At 43.1% G+C, this 7,388-nt stretch overlaps 1 pseudogene; it reads left to right on the top strand.

The window, feature by feature from the left end:
• The first annotated feature begins 3,122 nt into the window (after positions 1 to 3,122).
• Positions 3,123 to 6,798, top strand: LOC112915307 (developmental pluripotency-associated protein 4 pseudogene; annotated as a pseudogene).
• Positions 6,799 to 7,388: the final 590 nt, after the last annotated feature.

Here is a 7,388-nt window from a genome sequence, read left to right as displayed (position 1 = left end):
ATCAAGTCCCATGTCAGGCTCCCTGCATGGAGCCTGCTTCTCCCTCTGCCTGTGTCTCTGCCTCTCTCTCTCTGATGAATAAATAAATAAAATATTTTTTTTTAAAAAAAAGGATCTATAAGTGCTGTCTGCCTTATGGTACAGGTAGCTTGGTGCTTCCGCTAGGTCAAACCCTTCTGGCTGCTTACCTAATTTCCAATCTCCCCTTCTTTGTTGCAAGCAGAACCAACTTTGAGTGGTTGTTTGCCGGCCAATAAGCTCTAGTCCCCAGATTTCCTTGCTGTTTAAGATAGTCATGTAATGCAGTGCTGGCCAATGGGATTTAAATACAGGCCTGGTCCATGGGCCTTTCAGAAAAGCCACTGTTTCCTCCCATCAAAAGCTGGTCTGTATCTTTGGTTCTTTTTTGTCCTTCTCTTTCTTTCTTCCAGGCACATGGACATAATGAGGGCAGGAGCTGCATGCTAATGGTGGCAGAGTAGGAGGGCAGGATAAATCGGTGCTTGATGGTATCACAACCCTTGGATGGCTGATCCTGGGTGCTACCAATACAATTCTTATGCCAGGGAAATAAGCGCCCTGTTTGAGCCACTGCAGCCAGGTTTCTGTTTCACCCATCTGGAGCGCTGACACATGTTGCCTAATTTCCTTAGAGCAGGGTACTTGCCTAAGGAGTCCTGGCTCGAAACTAGAGTGGCTCAATTGTCCCATGACCTCACTACACTTAGGGTTTAAGGAAGATCAATTTTCAAACGTCTGGGGGTTTGATTTGGCAAAAAAGAGAAGAAAGGAAACTCTGAGATTCCTCTCTTAATGCTGGAGTGGCTTTCAGGGGTCACCATGACCTGAAAGGCAAGAGATATTTGTCTGACGGTCTCAACTTTGCGGAGATTTAGTGGAAGAAGATAACTTTATGGAGGCTGTCTGTGCACCCCCGGTCACACTATGTCAAAGGTGACCCCTCCCAATCATCCAGCAGACTTCTCTGGTAAACAAGAACACCAAGAACAAAAGTCAGTTTCATATCCTGCTGCACCAAATAATTAAAACTTCCTCGGTGTGTGCCCATCCGTGAATGAGCCCATGCACAAGTGTGCCTGTGGATCACTGACACTGTTCTTTAGCACAGATGAGGAGCCTAGACTTTCTTTTCTTTGAGTTCAAGATCTCGGGTATGTCATGTAAACATACATTTTAGTTTGGTAAATAGAAATGGGCCCAGGGATCGACAGGACAAGAATCAGAGTGGGAGACTGTTGCTTGACTCTCAAGAGAGAAAGAACAAGAAGTGTTGGTAGAACAGTGAATGGCTCAGTCCGAGTGGGTGCTTGTGGCCTGTGCATGACAAGGCTGGAAAGGGAGACCCGGGGTCTTGGGGCCAGGTTCAGGGGTTTGGAGTTTATCCTGTAGGTTGGCCTTTCCAAAAGGCTTCCTTGAAACTCTAGAGCAATGAGGTGTTTCATAAAAGAAGGATTCCGTGGTCAGAGAAATTTGGAAACTAGACACATGACATCTTGAAAACTCACACTCTATAATTGCATATTAAATGCGGAGAACTTTTGCGTTAAGGGCGCTGGTTAAAACCAATCCTGGATTCTTCTCTTCTGTAGTCCCTTTATATTACTTGTTAGCAGATACAGGCTTTGGAAGCTGCTGCAGGGGCAGTGGGCAGCCATAGGGGGTCTTTGAAAAGAGTAATATGAGCAGCTGCTTTATTTATTTATGTATGTGATTATGTATTTATTTAATTTATTTTTAGAGCAGCCCAGGTGGCTCAGTGGTTTAGCTTCAGCCCAGGGCCTGATCCTGGAGACCCCGGATTGAGTCCCACGTCGGGCTCCCTGCATGGAACCTGCTTCTCCCTCTGCCTGCGTCTCTGCCTCTGTGTCTTTGTGTGTGTGTGTGTGTGTCTCATGAATAAATAAATAAAATCTTTAAAAAATATATTTTTCAAAAACGATTTACTTACTTATTTATTCACGAGACACAGAAAGAGAGTCAGAGACACAGGCAGAGAGAGAAGCAGGCTCCCCGCAGAGAGGCTGATGTGGGACTTGATCCTGGGACCCAGTATCACACCCTGAGCCAAAGGCACACGCTCAACCACTGAGCCACCCAGGTGTCCCATATTTATTTATTTTTAAATTTAAATTAAATTAATTAGCATATAATGTATTATTAGTTTCCAAGGTAGAGACCAGTGATTCATTAGTCTTATATAACACCCAGTGCCCATTACATCACGGGCCCTCCTTAGTGCTCACCACCCACTTACCCTCTTCCCCCACCTTTCTCTCCTTCAGCAGCCCTGTTTGTTTCCTATGATTAAGTGTCTCTTATGGTCTGTCTCCCTCTCTGATAGGAGCCATGGCCATTGGAGAGACTGGGTCAGCCTATGGTGACCCAGCAGGGAGGGAGCAGGTAACGAGTATCCTGACCTTGATGATGTCTACTTGCCCTCCTGGGGTGCCTCTCATTGGCCTGGCCCAAATGCCAGAGGGTAGATAATGCAATTCATAAAGGTCAATCTCCTGAAGCCCTAAGTAGGACGAAAAAGAGATGAGTGGATCTAGAAGGACAGATGGAAAATATTCAGCAAAAATATTCTGACATTAAGATATTTTAGAATGGCTGGTAACATAAGCCTTCACAAATAGATACAAGATTATGGACCCAAAGTCTTGCTTAATTCAACTTGTGAATGCTATTAAAAGCTATTTAATGTCCATAATTTCACTATTAAATAGAAACAAATGTAATATTAATGCCATTACTTCATCTTTCTTAAAGAATCTGGACAGAAGAATGTATTCCTTGCTTGAAGGGCATTTAATTATGCCAGAATTTCGGAAGCAGGCAAAAAAGAGGAATTCCAAATCTCAGTCAGTAAGAAAGCAAAGGGATAAGCAAAGGGGAAACTATCCAGGAATGTTAAGAATGAAAAGGATGGTAGTGAGTGTACCCCCACACTTTCTGATTCAGTAGGTTGGGTGGGTCCTGGAAATTTTTGTAGGTAACAAGGGCTCCAAATCATTCTGATATTTGGAGCAACTGGACAATACACATTTGAGAAAGAAGGTTCAAAATCTCCAACCTCACAGACGTTATTGGAATCAATCCGAATGGAAATGGTCAACTTGAAAATGATGACAAGTCACTGGGAACAGGGATTTCCTTGCCCTAAAAGCCAGGGTCTGGACCCACGATTGTATGTGACAGCTGATAACAACGACAGTTCTAACCTTAAGCACTCCCTACAAGCCAAGCCCTATGACAAGTGTTTAATACCCCTTCTCTCACTGAATCCTCTCAACAACCTCATGAGGTACCTCTAGTAATCTGCATTTTATAGATGGGGAAATTTAAGTTTGTGAAGATTTAGGACAAACCAGAGAACTCACTGCTGTCACTCCTCAGGTCCTCAGGTTCTAGCCTGTCCACCTTCTTCTCTCTACCTTTCAGAGTTTTCTTAGTTTGTTTTATATGTAATATCCAGAGTTTTTAGAAGTACTGAGTGTGAGGAATAGAGAAAAGTATGTCTATTCCATCTTCCTAGAAGCAAAAGTACTTAAAAAAATTTTTTTAAATAAAAGGGTCGGAGTTCCTGGGTGGATAATCGGTTAAGTGCCTGAATTTTGGTGTCAAGTTGGGTCATGATCTCAGGATTGTGGGATTTAGCCCTGAGTCAGGCACCAAGCTCAGTCTGCTTGAGATTTTCTCTCTCTCTCCTCTCTCTCTCCCTCTGCCTGTCCCACTTGTGCACTCTCTATCTCTCAAATATAAAATAAAGTAAAAGAAAAGAAAACAAAAGGTTCATTATATTTTACTCTAGTACAATTACTATTCTCAGGCCTCCGTAACTTCCTAGTCTTTGGCCATTTATAAAAATACTGGTATGAAGTTATAACCACAGTTCACAGCATTATTTTTGATGGAGTGGTTAAGAATTTGGGCTTTGGAGGCCAAGATACTTGGGCCTGAGTGTCAACTCCACAAGTTACTGACAATGGGCTCTCTGATGAACACCATGCGGGGAGCCTAGAACTTCTCCTCGACCCAGTAGCAATGAGGAACCTGTTCTTCTCCTTGCTCAGGTGGTGCCACAGGAGTCCTGGTGAGAGGTCAGGACTTTCACCATCACGCAGCAGGAATGAAGCCACCCCACCACAGTGTCAACAGTGACCATATGAGGAGCTGGAACTCCCACCCCTCCCCAGCAGTAACAAAGAACCTCCCCCCCTCCCTTTTCATTGACTGAGTAGGGGACCTGGATTTCTACCCCCACCTAGGAGTAATGAGGTAACATTACTCTTTTTCACCTGCCAGTGCTGTGTCAGAAAAAGCCAGCTAAAAATAGGTGTAAATATGGGCCACAGCATAATACAAACATGTCTAAAATTCAAATAGACAAAACCTCATCATACTAAGAACCAGGAAGATTTCAAACTGAATGAAAAAAGTCAATCCATAGATGCCAACTCTGAGAGGACAGTGATGTTAGAATTATCTGACAAAGATTTCAAGCAGCCATAATGAAACTCAGCAATTACAAACGCACTTGAAACAACCTCGGCAAAGAAATAGAAAGTCTCAGAAAAGAAATAGAGGAAATAGAAGCATATGAGAAAGAACAAAATGAACTGAAAAATATATAAAATGAGAACAAAAAAACTCAGAGTGGACTCAACAGCAGAATGGAGGAGAGAGAGGAAGGAATCCGTGAAATTACTCAGGCTGAACAGCAGAGAGAAAATAGACTGCAAGATAAATGAAAAACAAATTAATGCAATGATTCAAGAAATGGAAATTAAAAGCATAAGCATAGTGAGGAAATAAAACTATCTCTATTTGCAGAGAACATGATTCACTATGTAGAATATGCCAAGGGCTCTACGCACACACAAAACCTCCTCGAAGTAATAAGTTCAGCAGTGTCACAGGTGACAAGACGCAAACTAGGTGCAAAACAACAAGCAAGAATAGATTGTATTTCTACATACTAGCAGTGGACATGTGGGCCTTGAAGTTAAAAATACAGTATTAATTGATAATTGTTCAAAGAAAAGTGAGAAAAACGCTGACGTTTAAATCTAAGATGATACATTGAGGACTTTTTGGGGAAAAAACCACACAACACTTAAGAAATCAAAGAAGGTCTATATACATGGAGACATCGCATCTTCATCGATTCGAAGACTCAACAGAATAAGGATGTCATTTCTCCCCACACTGATATATAGGCTTAGTGCAATTCCCATCAAAATCCCAGAAAGAGCTTCTGTAGATATAACAAGAGTATTTTACATTTTATACCAGAAGGGAAAGGAACTAGAATAGCTGAAATGATTTTTATACAGAAGAATTAAGTGGGAGGAATCAGTCGATCTGATTTCAAGATCTATCATATAGCTATAGTAATCAAGATTATGTGGAAATATTGGTGCAGGGGTGGACACATAGATCCATGGAACAGAAGAGAGAGCCCCGTAATAAATCCATGTGAATATGCCCAACTGACTTTGGACAAAGGTGCAAAAGCAGTTCACTGATGGAAAGAGAAACTTATCAATGAATGGTGCTATAGCAATCGGACATCCGTAAGCTAAAAAAAATTAACCTTGACCTAAGTTGCACACCTTACACAAAAATTAACTTAATGTGGATCATGGATTTAAAGTGTAAGATGTAAAACCATAAATCTTCTAGAAAGAAACATAAGAGAAAACCTTCAGGATCTTGGTCTAGGTAGAAAGTTTTTAAACTTGTCACCGAGAGGAAGGAGAAAAAGAAGAGCACCTTTGGGTGACAGGAAGTGGGAGGAGACTTTTAAAGGAGCAATTTTGGGCCCGGGGCCATTTCAGGAGTAAGACTTTTCTTTTTGTCAACCTTGACTTCTCTTTGGGGATGGAGAAAGCAAAAGGCAAAAAGAACTGCACGAAGTGGGGGGAAGACTATCTGGCTGGCCCTTCCCAACCTGTATCGGAAGAAGCCAAAGAGAAACAGCAGCCTTACGGTGAACCAAAGTTACCAGGAACCTCAACAAGTGGGGACCAAATGGAAAAGATCTATGAAAGAAGGCCAAGCTTCCTGTTCAGAAAAGACGGCACAAGAAAAGAGTACAAGAGTAAGAATTCGGAAGAAAATCCCAGTTCCTCCATTACCTTCGAAACTGCCACCAGCCAACTTGCTTCACCGAGACATCCTGCGGGCCTGGTGCCAAGAACTCAAGCTGAGCACCAAAGGCCAGAAATCAGATGTATATAAGCGAATCTGCGAATATGCTTACCCAGATCAAAAGAAGAACGTTCCTGTCACCACAGAGGACACCAAGATTCTCACACAGACACAAAGAAGATTGATGATGGACAAGGGCGAAATGTCTCTGGAAAGCCCTGGAACAAAGATACCTTCTGATGGAACCTACCCTCCTGAAGTGGCTGCCCCCCCCACCGAGGGGTCTGATGCTCTCTTGCAGGGGGTCAATACTGTTGTGGTGACAACTTCGGCCCCAGATGCCATGTTTGCCTCCTGGTCCAGAATTGCAGCTGGGGCTGGGAAGATGGAGACAGTGGCATCGCCACAGGAGGCCCATGGTGTCAAGTGGTGTGTGGTCCATGGGAGAGGTATGCCTGCAGACACAGAAGGTTGGGTTCACCTGCAATTTCATGCAGGACAAGCCTGGGTGCTTGAAAAGTGGGGGAGAGTATGCTCCCTCTTCCACCCCCAAAGCTGGAAGACGATGTGCTGTGCCCCAAATGTGTTTGCAGGAATAAGGTGTTAATGAAAAGCCTCCAATGAGCTTTCAATAGCAGGAAAAGGGACACAGCTGTGATTATAATCAACAGTACAAAGAGAACTACAATCAACTCCGTGGTGACACTGATGGCCAGACTGTAGGCTGCTCACACCCTCCATGCTTCCAGGGACACAGGCTAGGGCATTGCAGATGTTACCCTCCAACCTCCATGGGGCACGTGGTTTCATGGGTTGAGATGCAGGAGCTCTTAGATTTTAAATTGGAAGAGCATTTCAGAAATTACCATTCATTCCACTTAATAATAAGAAAAAGTCGTTCATACTATCAAACGTTTACCCTTCTGAAATAGAAGTGACCTTAACTTCTTTTAAAGTGGGAACCTGAACCTCGCCTGGCAGAGGGTTTGGGGGTGGGAGGTGGGGTGGAAAGTACAGGTGTGCTTCCACGCTGGATTTCTCTGCAATTCCAACTCCTCCAGAGACAGCTACACCTTCTTAGGTTCACAACTTCAGGCTGTTGAGCATTTTAAACCAAAGGGAAAGCTGTTATTCTTTCCCACTCCTGAAAACGTACTCTTAATATACAAAAGATTTTTTGATGTTTTCTTAATAACTTGAGACCTCTATGGTGT

Source organism: Vulpes vulpes, chromosome 16 (genome assembly GCF_048418805.1).
Source record: "Vulpes vulpes isolate BD-2025 chromosome 16, VulVul3, whole genome shotgun sequence".
In the NCBI taxonomy this organism is placed as follows: Eukaryota; Metazoa; Chordata; class Mammalia; order Carnivora; family Canidae; genus Vulpes; species Vulpes vulpes.
This window is presented reverse-complemented; position numbering and strand designations above follow the sequence as displayed.